This window comes from Dipteris shenzhenensis, chromosome 18 (genome assembly GCF_047967505.1).
Source record: "Dipteris shenzhenensis isolate YYH24624 ecotype China chromosome 18, Dip_SZ_1.0, whole genome shotgun sequence".
Classification (NCBI taxonomy): domain Eukaryota; kingdom Viridiplantae; phylum Streptophyta; class Polypodiopsida; order Gleicheniales; family Dipteridaceae; genus Dipteris; species Dipteris shenzhenensis.
The window spans coordinates 29,529,570-29,551,726 of record NC_141613.1 but is presented as its reverse complement, the minus strand read 5'-3'; the positions used below and the strand labels follow the sequence as shown (position 1 = coordinate 29,551,726).

Below are 22,157 nucleotides of genomic sequence, written 5' to 3'. Positions count from 1 at the left end.
AGGGAATCAAGCATATATACATGGCTTTGCATTGCTCTAGAAAATTGAGATATAACCATACTAAACCAAAAAATAAATGATCATTAGCTCATTACATTCAATGAAAACACTGAAGTCAGACACCGAGAGAAAGTCTGTATCGAGCCTGAGTATGGACATTATCAATTTATCATTAACCTCTCTCATGGGGTTAGAGAGGATCTATATCTAATTTGTACCAAATGGGAAGCACAGACGCTATTGTGCAATGACAAACATAACATCAAATGGGCTCCCAATTTTCTCTAATGCAATCTATTTGGCTGAATTGATTTGAGTGAATAGCCGAACTTCTATCCTTTTCTTTCCTTCTGTCTTCCTTTAATGTAGTAGTGAAGGAGGTGGCAATAGTCAATGATTCTCAAGCTGAAGGCGAATCATGTAAAGTTGTAAGAGAGACCGAGGTAGCTCCATAGTCTAATGTTTCCAAGGGCTCTTCTATAGTCTCTTGAAGAAGTCTAAAATATTTTTGCACTTTTACTTTTTCAATGATTTCTTCATCCTCGTTCTCATCCTCATTCATCTACAAACCGATAGAAAAAAGCTTTACATAAAAGATAATTCAACAGATAGAAAAAGTATCATAAGTAAATGGTTTCATACCTGCTATAGGTACTTTTGTGGTCTTTGTTTGGACCCCTGTGATGCGTCATCATCGTCTTCATAATCATCCTCATTCTCGTATTCCTCTCCACCTTCTTCATCAACCTCTACCCGATCATCAACAACACCCATCTTGAGTCCTTCACGATCAACCTCTACCCACTCATCATCATGAGCACCGACCTTGAGTTCTTCACCATCCTCTTGCTCCTCATCATTAGCATCTCCTTGCAATGCTTTATCAAATCGAATTCACATGAGCGAGCACTTCAAAGTGTGGCATTGCATGTTGTATGTGCAATAGTATTTGTGTGATGTCCTTTCATTATCAAGGATTCCCATAGATATGCCATTCGGCATAGGGTGACCTCCCAACTTGGCAGCTGTAAAAATTCTATCATATCCACTATAAGACTAGCACTTTTGCATGGGATTACATGAACATATAGCATATAATGTTATTTTCTAGGGAATTCTCTCTTCTAGCATGAGACACAACCTTGACACAACCTCCTATCTTCTCCTTGTATGTTGCTCTAGAGATCAGGTTGCAAACTCTGCATCAACAAGATGAAGGATTCAAGATTTTGTATCTTTAAGCTACCCTCTCACTTGTCTCTCTTTGTTGCATGCATACACACCATTGTAGAGATTTCATTTTTGTGTCATCAATACACCTTTTTAAGACAAGGACATGTTTTCTTTGACCTCTTTACTGACAAAAAAATGACATTATTACAAAGTTGTACTCTCATTGTACTCTAGCAATGGTGGTATCCAATATTTTATCAATGAAAACTAGAATGTATTTTGTCGATAAAAAAGAGTTGTGGCCTCTCCCACATTGTTTTATCACATAGAAAGTCATTATATGAAACTCCTGGTCTGAAGCTTCCATATTTTCCATCTTCTAAAATTATGTCACTAAGCCATTTTGGAGTCCACTTCCTATTCTCAATGAGAGTCATTGATTAACTTCTTTGCATACGTCAACAACGGTTGTGGGATGTCTTCACACATGCTTGAAGTGACCTCCCTTGACCCTTCTTCTTGAACCCTCATCCACTTGTGTGTCCATGCCTTTTCTTTAGCTGAGGATAAAGTCATTGTTATCTACTTCATGAAAGTATTGACAATATTGTATTGACTTATTGGGACGTGCTTTTCTGAGAGCAAATAATTGATGGCACTCTATAGCATCGCACTTCACTTGCAAGGTTGGTGCAATCCTCCATGTAGTGATGTTTAGATATCCCTTTTCCCAAAGAACCATTAATTATTTAGAATCTTCTTGGCTGCCATGGTTATGTAGTTATTTGGCAAGTGCCTCACTGGACTCCAGATCCTGGTAGTCACCTCTTTTTTCTCAGCCTTCTTGAGCTTTTCTGTAATGAACAAAGGGGATTCATATGTGATGTCTCGCTTCTCACATATAGTGCATACATCAATGACAGTTCAAACACTTCATCAAGATGAAAAATGAGACTTGTGTAACTCTTTGTAATCTTGATACCTATCTCTTACCACCTTGAAACTAGCATCTCAGGCCATTCTTTCTTTGTCCTTGGAAGAACTACACTTAAGCAAGTGTAGAATTGAATGAGATTTTTGGCCTCATCTTTTGTGGAAATTCTCTACTTTGAAGTCCTTGCGAGTTGCCCACTTATGGTCCTCACTTTTGTTAGCATCTCTGAAGTAGAGATAATATTTCAAAGAGCAACTTGATGATGATTGAGTCTCTTAGACTCAACTAGATATCTGTGCTTGCTTTTGAAGATGCATATCATTATAGTGTAGTTCTAGAACATGTATCCTATAGAAGATCTCCCTTGTAATTCCTTTCTATTTGAGTGCCTCTCTAAAAAGTTCCTTGCAATCATAATATGCAAAGTGTTGACCATCTATATGCTCAAATATGTAGTGGAGTAAGAAATATCTCCTTACATCTTTCAACATGTTCTCTAATAATAGATACATGTCACATGGCTACAACTTTTCTTCCAAGAAAGTTAATGAACTCTTTCTGAAACTCCAAAGGCCCATGGAGAATGACCATACCCTTCCAACTAGGTCTTTTGATAGATATCTCATTGGACAGAGCACAACATATGATTGCATTGGCTTCTTTCCATCCACCAAAGTGTCAAAAATCTATTTGTCATAGTCAACATCCAACTATCTACTATTTGTGCTCCAAGAAAGTTAATGAACTCTTTCTAAAACTCCAAAGGCCCATGGAGAATGACCATACCCTTCCAACTAGGTCTTTTGATAGATATCTCATTGGACAGAGCACAACATATGATTGCATTGGCTTCTTTCCATCCACCAAAGTGTCAAAAATCTATTTGTCATAGTCAACATCCAACTATCTACTATTTGTGCCTTGCTCTCTCCACAGCAGAGGCAAGTTCCAAAAGATAGGGCTTATGTTCCCAAATATATCTCGGGTCATCTTTCATGACAAACCTCATTAAGACAAAGAGTCAGGCATTTTAGTGAGGTTCTCTTTTCTTCTTGTACAATATGATCTTCCTCTTGTTCTACCAATTCTGCTTCTCGAGGACCTTTCTTTGTAGAGAGATCGTAGAGAGACAACCTCTTTTTTGTGTACTTGCATCTGGAAACATGGCTCTTGAAGTACTCACCCTTTGCATTTGACGTCTTGGTTTTTTTGGGAGGGTTTTACGATGAGCGCATTGGACCATCCTTCTTCTTTTTCTATTGTTTGCAACTGATGTGCAGACAAGACTTTCTCATCGTGATGTTTATGGGTGGCATAATCCATTTTTATAGGTCCCTCTAGCAAGACTGCATGTCGTGCTTCACGTACAGGTCCCTATGAGCATGTGTTGATCTCAAAGTATTCAAGCATAACCTTTGACTGCATTCTTGATGCTTCCACAATGGGAAACTGTTTCCATACATTGTAAAGAGCCACCAATGCAGGCATCAGGTCAAAAAATTGTGAGGGTTCTATAGGCGGAGTCACAAAGTGTTTGGCATCCTTTATTGATGGAGCAAATCAAAAACCTCCCAAGGAAGGATGGGGACAATTTGTGAAAATTGACAATTTAGGACAATTCCTTTTGATCGTTAATCCCAAGACACCTTCCCTCAGGGGGTGCACTACTAAGAAACCCTATATATCACGTGCATTCAAGAGGTATTTAAAAAACCCCTTAACTAATTTTTTTGACTCAATAAAAACACCCCTCTTTACTTGTGAACTAATTGAATTGTTTCTAAAGTTGAATTCAAAAACCCCTCCCGTTATTGTAATCGTTTTAATTTTTTTCCAAAAGTTGAATTAAAATACCCCTCCTTTTGAATGCATGTGGTATACTAAAATTTTGTGAGGTTCAAACCCCCAGAGCGCATTCCATGGCTACATCTTTCTCAAACTCTCTCTTTGAGATTACTAAAAATAGTCTCTTTCTTGGCTACTAAAAACCAAGATTTCTTCTTGGCATCAACAAAAGTCCACTGTGTGAAGACTCTCATGACATCCTCTATCTTTCGAAAAATCAAGGTGGCATTAGCTAGAAATGCAATGATGTGGAGGGTGGAGTGGGGGTTGCTACAGGTGGAAACTTCGAATAGATGACTACACTTCCAACAATAGGGTAGACCATACACTACTACACACAGCCCTTATTCCGACGCTTAAGCACCAATGTTTAGCATGCGTGGGTCGCTAATTGTCGGTAAGCAAAGCTGGTTTAGAAAAGTGTCAGTATATAGTGACTCTAGGCAAGTGTCGCTATATAGCAACATTTATATAGTTGCTATATAGTGACACTTGCCAGACTTGTAGAAGGTCGTTATATACTAACTCTAAGATAGTTTCCTATAGCAACATTTTACAGAGAGTGCTTTTTCCCATATCGACCTTTAAAGATAGTTTTTCCCAATGATAATTTTTTTTTTCTTTTCATACATTTTGATCCTTTGAAAGAATAAAAGTACAAGAGCATGTACATCAAGTTTGAAGCTCATATATTCATGTCCAAGTTTGAGACGAAAAAAATCAATGAAGAGCATTTACATCAAGGGCTTCATCCTAAGCCAAGTCTAGTGCACCAAACAACTCTATCTCCAACTCTATACCGAGTTGATCTCCTATATCATCATCGTACTTTGGCATCATATGTTCACCTAAGACTTGATCATCTTCTTCAATAAAGTCGGGTGATTCTTGATGATTGTCATCTTGTTTCTCAATATCGTGATCTCCATCTTCCTCTCGTACGATGTCATTATGCTTATCTTCCTCTTGGCTCATATTGTGATGTTCATCTTCTTTGCTAGATCCATCTGGATCAATTGGATCCGACATTGGTAGTGGCATCTCCATATCCACATCTCTATCTACAAAAATTTGCTTACTTTGTGGTGCAACTTAGATCACGTACCACCATCTTGGATCAAAATGATTCAGATGAAAAACCACCTACATTGAAGATGGGTTCTAACTCGGTTCCAAATGCCATCAATTATATATATGAAATTATGCTTAAGTACATGTACCAATGGATCTTTAAAAATGAAAGCTTCGATTAATTAAATCATTAGTATGCACCTGCTCATAATGCTCGGGAAGAATAAAAGTATCACTTTCATCGGTCCAAAGTTTGTTGGAGTCTATTGCAAAGAAACCACTAATGTCTTTCCTCATTGTCGCATGGGGACCGTTGTAAATAGTTCTAAACCATTTTACATCGAGAATCTGAAATCAATTTCCTAGATTTTGCATATTGTCCCACAATAATCCAATTGCGAGGAGAGAAGATTGGTATCCAAAGTGCTGGGCTATCTTGTGTGAAGTTAGCCATGACTCCACAATCATATGTGACTCTCTTTGAATCGATGTGTTCCACGTGGAAATGTCATCCATATGACCATAATGCACTGTAATTTTTGTACTGCAAAAGAGCATCATTAAAACAATGAGGATGCATCTATTTTATAGTGTATGTTGCCACAAATAATTACTTAATTCCATCAAGAGTTAAGAAACTTACATGCATCATACATCTAGATGATAACTCTTGCTCGTGCTCGTTTATTGTCTCTCCATCAGGTAGAGCCAGTTGTAGCCAATCAAGTGACATGTGAGTGGGAAGAAGGGCGAGATCTCATGGATATGGTTGCAATTGCCTATACATTACTATGAATTTCCTCCTTGCATTTATTCTTTCTACTTTGGCTGCTTCATATCTCTCAATCCACTTTTGCATCTCCTTGCTATTGAGGATATAAAAATTATTGAATTTCTCCATTTTGTCTTCGCTCATCTTTCTTTCAATCCCTTTTCCCTAGGGAACCTCACCAACAATGCGATCATCATCCTTGTTATGCTAAGCCTGTGGTATATTGGGATCCATGGTGATATATACTAATGACTCTTACACAAGACATCCCTCTGCCAGCTTCCTTCTGGTCTTGCTCTTTGCCTTACAAATCCCTTCAAAGTTTTCATAAACCACTCGAGAAAAAAAATCCACCGACCATGAACGGTACTTGTAATGGCCACCTTATCAACTATGTGCACAAGTAAGTGCACTTGAGTTGTCATAATGCTCGAGGGAAAGTGCTTCTCAAGCAAGCATACAGCATTGATGGAGTCCACTCTAGCCTTCTCGATGCTCAATATGGAGATCTCTTTTTGAGATATCCACCTATTTCACATGCCTATGTAAGATATATTCATAATCAGTCTATAGATTATTCAACTTAAATTGAAGAAAATGCAATCAATGTGATTTGATAGTTAGCATATCTCACAATACCACTGATCTTGAATATAGCATTTCTAACATCTTCTTGTAAGCACCCTTTCACTGTAATTGGGAGGATGAACTATTCAAGCAACAAAGAAGTCATGTCAATAATATAACATAATCATAATTACACTAACGCATCACGATTATCGGTACACTAATCCTACTGCTTATAATACCTACAAGACCTTGTGCCAATCATGGGACTTAAGCCCACTAAGCTTATTGTCCTTTGACAATGCTCCTTTCAAGCAATGCATGTACCCTGTCGGTGTTCAAAAAGAGGCAATGTTCACCTTGACCACTGCCTCCTCTCTCTTGGAGAGGATCCATGTTTCTTTTGGGAGGACAACTTTACGAGCACGCACTTGGGGCCACAAATGAGGCATCCTATTCATAGCGCGCAAGTCTTCTCGCACTCCTCTCGAGTCTTTGGAACCAACCAAGTGTGCCGAAATAGTAGCCTCCATATTCTTGAAGATATGCATGGGATCCAAGAGATGATTGATTTGTAACTGACCCTAATAAGGAAGCATTATAAAGTCCCTCTTTGGCAACAACTTTTCCTTCATACCATGAGGAGGCTCCTCTCCATTCGCCCTCCAAGCCTGAACCCAGACACTTGCCTTCAAATATGGTGGTGGTGGATCAAGCTGGCCTCCACGCGCAAGATGGTCCAGCGGAAGGTATCGATCATGACCATAAACATTTTTCCTCATATGTTTGGAGTATCGTGCAAGCAGTTTCAAACCCAGTCCACAAACAGGACAAGCATGGTACCCACTTGTAACAAGTCTTGCACACGTGCATGAATGTGTTAGTATAAGACATGCATGCGAAAGAGAGTCATAAAGGCATAATTCTATATTATACATGTAAAGACACAACCATGTAGCTGCACACTCTCCATATCCTAGGTAGCCATGCATGGTCCACATCAATATTCCCCTGACCAAAATGTCCTTGGTATGTCTAGGAGCTCTGGAAATATCAAAGACCCGCACTCCTTTCCATAAGATCTGTAACTCCTCTATCAAAGGTGCGATGTACATGTCCATATTTTTGGCCTTGTACTTCCCTGGCACAAGCAGTGCAAGCATGAGGTGTCCCTTCTTTATTGTTAGCCACGGTGGGATATTGTAATTCACCAAGACTATGGGCCATGTCGACCAAGATGTCGAGCGTAACTCGAACGGGCCCAAGATATAACTTGTGTGGCTTCCTCGCAAAGTCCGGCCACTAATTGTCTATGTGCTTCCAAGCTGCACAATATGTGGGAATCCTCAATGTGCCATAGGTGGACCGATGAGATGCATGCCAAGTCATCATCTCCGCTATGCATTTGCATTGAAACATGTGCTGTATTCTAGCAATGACGGGAAAGTGTCTCAAGACCTTTACCGAGATCTACTCACCTTGCAAGTCATCTCTATATTGTTGTTCCCCACACTCTGAACAACTAGACAAATCTCCATGCTCACGACGAAAGAGAATCATGGATGGTATCATAATCCATACCCACCTTTGTTAGCATCTTCTTCGCTTCATCTCTTGATGCGGGCATGGTATTTGGTGCAGGCAACATCTTCTGGAGTAACCTATCGTAATTCAAACATACATAGGCTTCAAATAATGATGATTCTCAAAACAAACAATATCCAAATAATGAGACAAATTAATGCGGGAGCTAACCTTCTTAAGACCGAGACACTTGTATCCGACCACCCATACTTTGCTTGTAGATTCAAGATTGAGAGACAAGACCATAGTTTAGACATCCTAGCACCCTCATACAACTGTGTTGATTGCAACTCTCGGATACTAACCTCAGACTTGGACAACACGTATACATGTGATGTAGTGCCCCTAAAAATAGAATCCATCATGTCCACCATACCCTCGTCATCATCTGGCACATCCGAGAGACTATAGTCCTGCTCAAAGTGTGAAGGTATACGCGCACCCTCGCCACCCTTCTCATCTTGTCTCAAGAATTCGTGTAAATATAAGATCTTGTCTCAAGGTTTTATGTCGTGTATGCATGCAATATAAATCATGAACTCCCCTCCGCCACCCACTCCCACTCCCACTCCCCCTCCCACCCTTCCACCCCCACATCCCCCACTCCCACTCCCACTCCCACTCCCACGCCCACGCCCACCTCTCCCTCTCCCACTCCCACCCTCCCTTTCTCCTACTCCCACCCTCCCTTTCTCCCAGTACTCCCACTCCTACTCCCACTCCCACCTCCCACCTCCCACTCCCATTCCCACATTCCTACTTTCACTTCCACTCCCACTTATCAATCCTAATGAAAACTATTACTGAAATGAACGATATTACTTAAATCAATCATAGGGTCTAGGTTTTAGGGTTTGGGGGTTTGGGTTTAGGGTAGGGTTTAAAGGGTCAAGATTAGGATGTACGGTCTAGGGATTAGGGGTTAGGGTTTATGGGTTCGGGTTTAAGAGTTAGGGTTTAGGGTTTAAAGGGCCAAGATTAGGGTTTAAGATTTAGGGATTAGGGATCAGGGTTTAGGGTTTAGGGATCAGGATTGAGGGGTTAGGGTTTGAGAGTTAGGGTTGAGGGGTTAGGGTTTAGGGTTGAGAGGGCCAAGATTAGGGTTTAAGGTTTAGGGGTTTAGGGTTTAGGATTTAGGGTTAGGGTCTAAGGTTAAGAGGTATAAGATTAGGATTTAGGGTGTAGGGATTAGGGGTAAGGGTTTAAGATTTAGGGTTTAGAGTTTAAGGATTAGGGTTTAAGATTTAGGGTTTAGGATTTAGGGTTTAGGGTTTAGGGTTTAGGCGTTGAGGGTTAAGGGGTTAGGATTTATGGTTTAGGGTTTATGGTTTCAAGGGCCAGAATTAAGGCTGAGATTAGGGGTTAGGGTTTAGGATTTAGGGTTTAGGGTTTAGAGTTTAGGGTTTAGGGATTAGGGGTTAGGGGTTTAGGGTTAAGGGGTTAGGGTTTAGGATTTAGGGTTTATGGTTTCGAGGGCTAGAATTAGGGTTTAGGGATTAGGGGTTAGGGTTTAGGATTTAGGATTTAGGGAGCCAAGATTAGGGTTTAGGATTTAAAGAGCAAGGATTAGGGTTTAAAGTGTTTGGGTTAAGGATTTAGGATTTAGGGTTTATTTTAGGGGGCAAGGTTTAAAGGATTTGGGTTTAGCAAATTGCTAATTACTAAATCTTAAATCCTTTATTGAAAACCTGGATTCCTTAATAAGACCTCCCATATATTCTAAACAAGATCTAGATTTCTAAATAATTAATAAAGTAGATTATTGAGAAGAGACTAATGTTCTTTATAATGGTTGTTACAGCTTGTTTGCAAAGGAAACTCAAAAAGGAGATGGCTACAAATTTTATTCTGAGGGTGGAGGTGATTCTAAGTTGCAAAAGAGAAGTAGTTGCATTTGCTACAATCCATGAAAGTGATCCAAATTCTATTTCACTTTGGAAGACTTGGCGAAGATAAGGTGGTGGTTATCATATCAAAGATTCTTAATGCACATGTGAGCTAAAGCATAAGTGTGGGGATATGGAAATCCTTGGAGATGTTATGCCCTACAATACTTCCAACAAAGCATTTATTGCATGGGACTGAGATGAGACTTATTCAACACATGTCATAACGGAATACAAAGTACATATCTTTGGATTTTAGAGTGGGAGATATTTTACAAATGTTATCATTTGCAAATAAGAACGTAGCAGAAGGTCATCTTGGGATTTGAACAAGTGGAACACTGGACATTTGTGCAGATGATAATTCAGAAAGTTACTGATGATGGTATGGATGATAACTCAATCTCATTGGATGGTCCCTACTATGAGGTAGGTAAGGATTTGAGATGGAGCATGCAATTTTTAAAGATTGGAAAGACTTAACATGTGGTTTTTAATGAGATTCCAATGCACTCAGCTATAGCACTGACATCTTATCAGGAGTTGATGAGTTCATTGGTACCGAGAAAGAAAAAGATTTCACTAGTGATGCCTTATCCGAAGTAGATGAGTTCGTGCATTGAGAACTTGGGCAAAGATGTCAAAAGTGATATCTTATAAAGCATGGATGGCTTCATGGATAGTGATAAAGTTCTTGGAGTCAAACCAAGTAGCTATGGAATTATGGAAACCATGCACGATGATATAATGAGTGATGTTCTCTCAGGAGTCGAGGAGTTTCAAGACTATCGAGTTATGAAATCCATAGAAAGTGCATCAATGAGTGATGTTCTCTTGGGAATAGACGAGTTTGAAGATCATTTTGGACACTCTATCGCCACTGTGACAAATGGTTCTACGATTGTATCAAAAATAGGGATGAGATCAACAAAGGACTATTTGGTATTTGACTTTGACTATGAAACAGTTAATATTACAAATGGTTCTACAAATGTATCAAAAGTAGGGATGAGATCAACAAAGGACTATTTAGTATTTGACTATCAGAGTGATAAGATCAAGGATGCAACATCCCATGAAAACAAAGTGACAAATAAATCTTACAAGGAGAACTACACAAATCCAAATAAGGATGTAGAAAAGGCTCCAAAACGGACATATAGATGCATGAAATGAAAGCGAGTCTAGGTAGATCCAGAAAAGCAACCAAAGAGAATAAGAGTAATGAATGAAGATGTTATGCTAAAAGCAATGTGATCTACATGCTGCAAGCATAGATGTATGCGATCCATTAACTTACATGACATCAAGGGCTGTAGAGAACATGTCTGGCAAAGGAAAGGGAGCAGAAGAAATGAATACCTACTCACAAGACTGTCTTGCTTTCTTGTAAATGATAAGAGAAGGCGAAGTTCAGGACAACAGATAAGGCCTCTTATAAATGGAAAAAGTATTTCAAAAATGCATATCGCATTATTACAGGATTATCACATGGCACATATTGGAATATGGCCAATAAAGCAAAGTATGGAGTAAAATTTAACATTCATGGAAACACAGGAAGGCCCAAAACAAGAGCCTCAACGGTTGCGGCAACAACAATTTTGAAAGACTACATTCATGAAAATGCTTTACCGCAACCCCATCTATCAGAAATGCATCTTCCGATAGGTTTCCCAAAAAAAAAAGTATTTAACTCTATTGGAGAAACACAGAGGCAAAGAGTGACAAAACATGTGAACTTCAGGATCTATGGAGTGCTTTAAGGTGGATGGAACCTATGTGGAAACATGATGAAGAGAGTGCTCATGACATGTACCTCAAGTCAATTAGGTTTGAACTCATAAACATAATCTTCAGTGAATGTGCATTTCTTCTTTTCAATAATACATGATAGGCCTCTTATATAGAGAGTGCCCTTTGAACAGTCAACACTTGTGGGATCCTCTCATCCACATCTCTCCTTGTGGATATCCTTGATCCACATCTCCACATCTTGTAGTCCACATCCTAAGGTGGCTACTTCAATTCTTTCCTATACCATACCTTAGCCTTTAATCTATGTGCTCATGGCACCATATCTCAACACCTCCCCTTGGTGCCATGATCCTTTGGCTATTGCAAGGTGGTCAGATGTGAGTTTACATTCCATCACCTCCCCTTAGTGCATACCTTGCTACATAAGGTGGTCAAGTGTGGCTTTTACATGTCAATACCTCCCCTGGGTGCTTACATGGCTACTTTTAGGTGGTCAGGTTTGATTTACAAACGTGTGGGCTGAAGGTGGCAAGGTTTTTGCTTCTCAATGCTTGATGTCGATGGCGTTCTCTTCTTTGCTTGATGTAGCTTGATGCATAATGCTTTGTTATTCCATGTGCCTTAATGCTTTATGTGTGGATGCCATGTTTTGTGCTATGGTCATCTCATGCACTTGTGCTTCTAGCATGCTTATGATAGCGATGTGTACATTCATGCTTTGATTTGTCACATGTTTCAAATGTCTTACCAATTGATTTCTTTTAGTATTGGTAGTGTCTAATTGCTAATAATGATTTTGACTTGACAAGCGCATAGAGCTTGAAAAGATGATCATTTTTCCTTTTTGAAGCATGTGCAAATTCTTCCTGGATTGCAAGTTATGCCTTGTCGAAGTTTTTGTCAAGAAGAGGTGGCTTGATGATGTGGCATGGGGATTCATATGTTGAATTCCAAATTGTGCTTAGCAGGGGATATACCAATCCTAAACCTAAACTTAACCATGGTTTCGTGTGGTGAGTTAACTTAACCATGGTTTCTTTTGATCTGCCACGTGGTAGAAAACTGACCAAGCCCTTACCTATAACCTTACCTCATTGGGTTTACTTGACTAACCCTAGTTTATTCTGGTCTGCCATGTGTTATTTTTTGGTGAGACCTTGGAGAACTTTGGATTTCTAAGGAAAGGTCAATGTCTGTGAGCTCTGTGTCATCTTGATCGTCGTGGGCAGAGCTGTGGCTAGGAGAGATTCGTCACGCGGATGAGGCTTGGAGCATCATTTGAGCAGAGTTTTGGAGGCGATGCACTCATTGGAGATGTTTTGTTCCAGGAGAAGCTCGATGTGCATTTCCTATGCGTGGGCTCGTTGGATATGCGTACTCAGTCGCTTGCTCGTGAGCTATTGTTGTGTCGATGGAGCCTAGGCGTTTGAGACGGAGCGACTGTAGAGGGTGGCACTCATCTGCTCCTTTAGAGGAGGCTATAGAGGGGCTCTGTGAGCTCCCTTGGAGAAGCTCATGGGTAGTCGTGTGTTGTGTTGAAGAGTAGTTAGAGCCCCGTTTGGTGCCACAGTTGAGGCTAGAGTTAGTGAGCCGTCGGTGGGCTGGCCTTACTTTTGTTGTCGATGGTTGTTAGAGTAGGCACAGTCGAGAGGTAGTGCTCATTTTGGAGACTGGCCATTGCAGTCATAGGTGTTTTGTGTTGATGTGCATGGGCATTGAAGGAGCCTTAGTCGTCCATCGAGGGTGTTGCTGCGAGGTCTGGCGTCAAGTCTAGGGAAGACCCATTTGATATGGGTGAGCCGTCAAGAGCTTGTTGTCATTGCAGGCCAGCTCTTAGGTCCGAGGCTATTAGAGTGCTATTGGAGCGGGCTTGGCTTCTTGCTACGACGAAGAGGCTTGCAGGATGCAAAAAGCCAGTTACAGAGTGCTTGTAGGAGGTTGATGCAACTAAGGTTGCTGAAGCTACTACAATTGACCATGTTAAGTCCTTATCTCTGAAGATGCATGCCACGAGAGCTTCAGAGGTATTACAGGCAGAATGTAGACTAGCCATGGTGCTAGAGTTGCCTCGTTTGGGAGGCCTTTCTCTTGCACACATCTTGAGCTTATGTCTTAATAGTCATCTCCTCTGGACCGCAATCATGGAGTATTTTTGCACTTTTTAGCCAAGATCTCCCCAATAAAATTGGGTAGCTCCATAATGATCATAATGAAATTGATTGTATAATAGATGCTGCCTGTTATCTCTTTCCTACGGCTTCCATAGGAAGAGCAGGATATTCTTTATTCTTTGTATGTAAGGTTACGAGGCTTTTTGTCACCTATATCGGTGTCATCTTTTGTAGTATAAGTGTAGCTTAGGACCTTGGGTCATATTCTAGTGAGAGACGTAGGCTTAAGTGTTGCTAAGAAAACACAGTGCATGCATGTGTGAAAGGGACGTGCATCATCATGATTTGGGGAATGAAGGCTTTTGCCTTCATTGAGGATTGAAGGGTTTAGGAGGAGTTTGAGGGTTAGAGGGAGGTTCAGGGTTCAGAAGAAGGTTCCAAGGTTCAAAAGGAGGTTCCAGGGTTTAGAAGAGGTTCAAGGTTCAGAAGGAGGATCCAAGGTTCAAGGTAGAATACATGGCGGAGACTCATCTCCTTCGTAGATCATGGAGGTCAAGGGTTGAGGGACTAAGGGTTTAGAGGGAGGAGGAGGGGGAGGGAGGAGGAGAAGGGAGGAGGAGGAGGAGGAGAAGGGAGGAGGAGGGAGGAGAAGGGAGGGGGAGGAGAAGGGAGGGGGAGGAGGAGGGAGGAGGAGGAGATGGAAAGGATGGGTTGCAAGGTTAAAGGAGAAGGGAGGAGGAGTTGCAAGGTTAGGACATGCTTTTGGACTTGGACTGCAAAGAAGCATGGACACTTGGAGACAATTGCTTGGAATACCAAAGTAGAACTCAACACAATGCCCCAAAGAGTGTGGGCTTCATTCCATTATGGGGTATTTATACAAGTTGGAGAGCTTCTCTCTCTACATGTAGGAATTGTAAGACATTCTCTCTCTACATGTAGAACTTTCATTTAGGAGTTGCAAGTTGCATGTAGAACTCGCATGTAGAACATGCATGTAGGAGTTGCATGTAGAACATGCATGTAGGAATCGCATGTAGGACTTGCATGTAGGAGTTACAAGTAGAACTTGCATGTTGAGGATTCCTAAGAGAGATTATTCCTAGCCTTATGCAAGTACAAGTGGAGCTTTGCCGCTACCTTACACACACATTCTGTGCTACCTAAGTCCATGTTGGTAGAGAGACAACATACTCCCCGATCCATTTTATTACCTGCCCTTGGGTTATGGCTTATTGTGGTCACGGAGTTGGGATGCCATGCATGTAATCCAGTGGTTGTGGAGCTTGTGTCATGCTAGTTGATCCTACTATAAAGCCTTGGCACCATACAATTTTTGCTATGTCTCCAGGTAGCCTATATCCACCATTTGTTCGAACAGAGATATGTGGTGTGCTTCCAAGAAGATAACTATTTGATAGAGTCGGCTTGTAATTTGGGCATCGATATCGGTGTGCCTTGTTTATTCCATTCTATACTAGAGTATGGCTCGATCATTGGCTAATTAATGGTGTGATCTTCACCCAAAGTGTGTTTGTTGGCTTCCCATCTATGACGTCGTGGAACTGCATAGAACTTGGGATGGGTTCTGAGACATGGAGGTGCATGCAGGTACTCTTTCAAGAAGATTACATCAAAGAGCTTGGGATGGCACCAATCAGGTTGGGGATCCAACTTGCTTACCCAATCTTCACTAACTTGACGTTGACGAAGGTTGGTAGGGAAGTTATCCAGGGTCCATCCACCTCGAGATTTCATATCAGGATATTTGCTCCGAAATTCCTTGATGGGGTTACTGGGAAGTGGTATCACATCAAAATCATACCCATCATATGAATTTGGATGGGAGTGCGAATTGTATTATCTGGATCCTAATATTCAAAATCAAATTCTGGGTCTTTTTTTGATGATGGCAGCACAAGTAGTGTTGGAGGTGATGACGGGGTAGGGAGAGAAATTGGGGACATGGGGAAGAAATGTGGAAGAGTGTTAGTTGTGGAAGGGGAATCAGAGGGGAGGGGGGGAAGAACTAGGCAAATGGTTTGAGCAGCTTGGTAATCCTCGAGGGCAGGATTAGCAACAAGGGAAGGGAAGAAGCTAGCTGTGAGGGGAGTGTGAGGGGCTCGTAAGTTTGTGACTGTTGGTTAGTGGAAGGGATCGATTGTTACCGCACTTAGCCCCCATGATTGTGGATAGGAATTATGCTGCTTCCTTGAGGCGAGGGTTAATGATGGCGCGAAGTAATATCCCGTCCCTATGGAACTTTGTGCCCTTGGAGAGGAGGGCTGTATTTCGAGAAATTTAGTGTTGACAAGCCTTTGTAGGGTTTTTTGCACCTTGAGTTGGGAGTGAGAAGGCCCTTTGAATTACTGTGTTGCCGAGGATAATGTTGAGTGGGCTCTGATGTACAGTGATGGTGCATAACCTATGCATCGCTGGAGTGGTATAAATGGAGAAAGTCCGTGATGTATGTGGTCATTGTAGGAATGTCCTCCAAAGATTTTAGGCTCTCATACAAACTGCCCAGACCCCTTTGCTCTAAGAAAGATGTTGTTGTGTTGGAAAGAGCATAAGTCGATGTAGGTGGCAATACAAGTTCCAAGGACTGGGCTCCATCAATGGTTGTGTAGGCCGGTGGTGACTGGGGTGGCATTTGTTCTTCTTGGGTTTCCATGTCATGCACAGAATCCTCCTTAGAGCTATCGCTTTGAACCACAAATGCATGTGGTTGCCATGGTTAAGAGGGGGTAGATGGTTACAAACTCTGGAGGGGGTCTCGTTGGCTGAGGTGGTGGGCTCTTTCTTCGCATCCTCTTTAGTGGCGGCATTGTTTCTAAACCTGCATCCATGTTCATATGGTGTACCATTGATCATTAGATTAGTTGGCCTGCAGGTATGACATTTGTGTGTGTATTGTGAGAGATGTTTTTTTAACACATGCTTTGAGAGTGTTGAATGAAAGTGTGTGGTGCAATTATTCATGCAATCGACTATGTGTCTAAGCAAAAGGATGTGAGTGCACGTGACCTAGTAACTAGGTAGGGACTAACTATATGATTTTTTTGTTGTTGCTAGGATTTCATAGGGCAGCTAGGACTCAGGCATCACTTTTGATCCGAAGACCAAGTCACCTTCCTTGATTTCTTTGGCTTTAAGATTCTTATCAAACCATGCCTTTCTTTTGCAATTTTCTGTTGTCATGGCATGGTAGGCAACTAATCTGGTCTCTGTATGCTTCTCCAATTGATATAGTCTTTCTTTCAGGGATGCATGATCTCCCATGCATTCCTGTAATGCTATGCGTAGGCCTGGTATTACAAATTCTAGTGGGACCATAATTTCAAACCTGTACACCAATTGAAAAGCTGTATTCCCTGTAAGTACTTACCTTGAGTGTGGTTCAGTATGCCCATCAGGCTGCATTTAGTTTCTCTACCCAATTAGAACACTGTGGTTCTACTACCTTGCTGAGGATAATGCATAATATTTTGTTGGTGGATTCGGCCTGTCCATTCCCTTAGGAGTAGTAGGTTGTACTTTTTCTATGGATTACCATAAAGCCAGACAAGAGTTCTTGGATTACCTCACTGACAAAATGCGTGCCTCTATCCGACACAATTTCAATGGGGCATCTGAATCGGGTGATCACATTCTCGTATAAGAATCTTGCTGTGCTTCTCGCATCTGCATTTCTTATTGCTTTAGCTTCAACCCATTTGGTAAAGTAATTAGTGGCCACAATAATGTAGCATCTGTGCTCCCTTTGCCTGCTGGATGGATGGGACCCACATAGTCAATCCCCCATTTTTCAAATGGTTTTTGTGCAACAACTATTGTTAGGGGATTTAAGTATTTGTGTTGTGGTTTAGTAGTCCATTGGCATACATCACAACCTTTGACATATTCATAGGTATCTGCCCAAAGTGTTGGCCACCAGTAGCCTACAAGGAGGACTTTTCTTGCTCTGGCTTCCCCTTCGAAGTGTCCTCATGCAATGCCTTCATGGACTTCACTCAGGTTTGGCATGATCTCATGAGGCATTACACACCTTCTTAAAACTTGGTCCTTGCCCATCTTGTATAGTTGTCCTGCAATGAGTTGATAGGGTGCCCTTAAAATTAGTTTTCTGGCATCCACTATTTTCATTTTAAGGGGTGTTCTTCCTGCCATTAAGTACCCAATGATATTTGCACACCAATCTAGAACAGCATCTATCTAAAATAGTGTGGCATCTAGCAAGTCATCTTCTACTCTAGTGGCTTCTTCACCTGACTTGACACGAGACATGTGATCAGCAATGTAGTGTTGGGCACCTTTGCGGACCACTATTTTGAAGCTGAATTCTTGAAGCAAGAGGAGCCATCTGGTTATTCTTCTTATTATACACAGATGGTTCACAAGATAAAGCAATGCTTGATGGTCGGTGTCGAAGACAAAATCGTTTGCCAATAGATAGTGCCAAAATTTCTTAACACTATACACCATTGCTAGGGCTTCTCTTTCTGTGGTAGTATAGTTGATCTCCGCATCATTGAATTGTCGATTGGCAAAGTAGAATGGGTAGTCTTTCTTATGTTCACCAAGTTGAGAAACCACACTCCCAATTGCATACTTGGAGCCATCAGTATGAACATGAAAATCAATATCCCAATTGGGAGATATAAGGATGGGTGCATTGAATAGGCGCCACTTTAAAAGCTCAAAGGCTTGGTCGCACTCTTCTGTCCTTAAGAATTCCACTAATAATTTATAAAGTGGTATGGCTATCATGGCATACCTCAAGATAAATCTTCTATAATAGTCGGCATGTCCCATAAAGACCTGTACACCTTTGGAATTTGTAGGAGGAGGCAATTCCATGATTATTTTGATTTTTTCCATGTTCGTTGCAATCCCATGTTGAGAAACGATGTGTCCCAAAACAACTCCATGGGTGACCATGAACTGGCATTTTGTTGGATTTAGGGAGATGCCATACTCCCTGCATTTGATTAGAATTGCTTCAAGACATTTGAAGTGGTCTTTTTTGTTCGAGTGGATGCACAAATCATCCAAGAACACCTGTAAAAACTTATTCAAAAATGACTTGAAAGCTGTGAACATGACTCGCTAGAATGTGGCTGGGGCATTACAAAGGCTGAATGGCATGACTCTATAGGCAAATATACCCCATTCTGTAGCAAATGTTGTTTTTTTTTGTCTGCAGGAGCAATTTGTACTTGGTTATAGCCACTGAAGCGATCCAAGAAGCTATATATCTCAGAACGTGCCACCTTTTCCAACACTATTTCTATTAAGGGTAGGGGATAGTGATTCCTGATTATGGTGGCATTCACATTCTTTAAGTTAATGCATATTCTTAGCTTCTTGTTGCATCTAGGCATGATGACGATGGGTGAAACCCAATCAGTGTGCTCGATCTCATAGATGAATCCAGCATCTAAGGGTTTTTCCAGTTCATCATAAACAATGGTGCCATATTTTAGATTTGTTCAATAAGGTCCACATACCTTAGGGTGGGCACCTTCCCTTATAGGTATCATGTGTAGGACTGCCACTTTTGGTGAAATTCCTTTCATTTCCTTGTATGACCATGCTAGGCAGTCTCGGTATTCCATTAGGAGTGCTTTGAGCTTGGTTTCATCTTCCTGTGTAAGCTGTTTCCCAATGAAAATCAATTTTTCTTCCTCCCCTTAAAGGGCGAGGTTTATTGTTCGAGTTTTTGCCGGTCCCTCATAGATTGGAGGCTCTCCAATGCTATCAGTTTCTTGAACTTTAGATTCTGTTAGTTGTCTTGGCATTGCTATGGGGACACTACTACTTGTGTAGTTCTTGAAGTACTCCGGCACTTCTCAAAGATCAACCTCTAATGGTGTTGAACTAGCCTAACATGTGCTTTGGGTACTGGGTGGCATAGTATCATTAATCAATTTTTGAGGCTCTTAGGGACTATATTTTTATGTAGTCTTCTTACGTTGGGAACTATGGGGTAGTTTTTCCACTGACAAAGTATTCCCAAGTAAGGGTTCATTTGTTGTGCATACTCCTTCAAGTCTATCAGGGGATCGAGGCATGCATTTCATGGAAAGGACTAGGATAGAAAAAGTGTAGTACTATAGTAGAATACTTTTTGTCATTTATGGCTTCTTGGTGATATCTTTTGTTAAATCTTTACCATGATTTTTTTGGAGTTACAAGGTGAAAATGAGACTGAAACCCATAAAGAAAGTCTTTGTGAATGTCAAGCATGTAGACCTTCCTACGTTGGTTTATAAATAATCTCAAACCAATTTTCTCGTAGACATAGGGATACCTAATCCAAGACCCATTTTTCAGCTTATACAAGATCGTTTAGTCTTACAATGGCCTTGCAAAGAATAATAAAGATGTGAATAAATCTATGTGAAAAACTGATGCTCTCAAAACTAATCCAATTACATCCACACATCTCTTATGATTAAATAACCCATTCAACCATGCATTTCAAATTGAAAGTCTTAAATCCACCATGAGCAATGCACTTTTAGAACTTTGAGATCACTACAAAAGCAATTCTAAGAGGAACAATGTCCTACTTGCGCATTCATCAATTTTAAAACCCATAGGTATTAATTAAATATTTTAGCCGAAAAGGTAAAAGAGAAATATACGGAAGTGAGTAATAATGGGGTAATAATAATGGCAGGGGGACATCATCAAGTGTCCAGAGAGGCTGGGAGCCCATGTGTGATGTAGACGATGATGACTAGCCTTAACAGTGTACCTTGACACTGGAGCGAACCTGTTGGATCTGAAGACGCGGCCATGTCCTACAGAGGTCAGACAGGCTGGAGCAAACCTGTTCGAGAAAACCTGGTTGATGCGAATGCTTAATAGTTTCTGACGCTGGGCAAAACCTGTTGGTTGTGAAGACTGCAAGGGCAAGGCCATTCTTCCCCAACATAAAAATCCTGCACCCCTGCCAGCCCAAGGATGCTGTTGATGCGATCTCCTTCGTGGGTGCTGTCACGAGCTGAGCAATTCTCAAGTGCATTCTCAATGGTGGGAAACGAAACATAGCTATTTTTCAAGTCGTACTGCCATGACACAAGGCACTTTGTCCACATCTGGAATTTGCGCTGTTCTGATGTATCACCTGGCAGTGCGTACAGGGAGCAATGTTACTATATACTTTTAAAGGTCTTCCTTTCATATTTGTGATGAATCTGGTGGATATCTTTACCTTTTACAAAGCTGCCGCCTATTTCCGACAATGCATCCTTTATTTCGCAGACTAAATTCAAGAATTGGGTTTCTTCAACGATGGCAATGCTGGAATCGTCTTCGTACCACACAGCTAACTTGATCTCGAACTTCTGCAGCCGAGTAGGCTCTCACCCTTTCTGATACAGTACCCCCGACGCTTGGAAAGTGCTGCTTCTTGGAAGGTCCACACCCTAGCCTGCCAACGCGACATGATCACATCACGGTCAGGGTTTCCGGTGCCATAGGTTTGTCTATGGAGTGAAGGAAAATCACTGTCTCCTTTGCATTGGCATGGATCCGACCCATGTGCTGGACCACATGCCTCACCTCGTAATCGTCGTGCTGAGCAATACACACCCCATCGTGCCAGCCTCCAGGCATAGTGTGCCCCCGCCCTCAGCAGAAGTTTGAACATGTTGAGGACGGCGTTAACCTTTTTCTGTTGCAATTCCCGATCCCGCTCATCAGGATGGCCCTTGCATGGCGTTTTTGCAGGAGCAGCGCGAGGCACTTTCGTGAAGCAATTTGTAGCACATCTACAGTTGAACACGTCAATACACTTCTTGCCCGTCAGTGTGGGAAATGGCTGTGTAGCCACCTCCCGCTGATTCCGGCCCTTTAACATCCCACTCAATAAGCACAACGACACTCTGTTCTAGAGAAGCTTGGCAGTCGATGACGCGCAGATATTCTGGAGATGAAAGTCCAGATCTTTGCAGGAACTCGATCCTTTTTGCATCACCGGTTTCCTTCAGCTCGTGCCAGTCCAAGTCCGTTTTTCCATTTTTAAGTTCCCAAAGTCGTTGTAGGATCTGGCTCTCAGTTTCCATAAATCTTCAGTTATTTCCAGCTTGTAAGAGCCCATTCCCGCGTTGGGCTAGGTTAGCAAAGATGCTAGGAGCCTGGCAAATGCAAGCATCAGGACGGAAAGTGTTCCCAGGAGGCTGCAGTAGCATGCGACGGAAGCAAGGCAGTGTGACAGGCATTGAAGAAGGGCTGGAACAGCGAATGGGAGAGCTGCAGTGAGCCGTGGCCCCGTAATGATAGGGTGGAGAGCAAATTTTTTGCTCTCCAGCTTGGCGCAAAAATGCCAAGTTTTGGCATCCAGAATTGCGCTTGTCCTCATGGGAACAGAGCAAGCTTTAGCAGGCTTTGGCATATGTTGGCATTTTTGCCAACATGGGAATGGGCCCTAACCTGTGGCTTCAATT

General features: G+C 41.6%; 1 pseudogene; it reads right to left on the bottom strand.

The window, feature by feature from the left end:
• Positions 1–400: 400 nt before the first annotated feature.
• Positions 401–21,776, bottom strand: LOC147891073 (uncharacterized; annotated as a pseudogene).
• Positions 21,777–22,157: the final 381 nt, after the last annotated feature.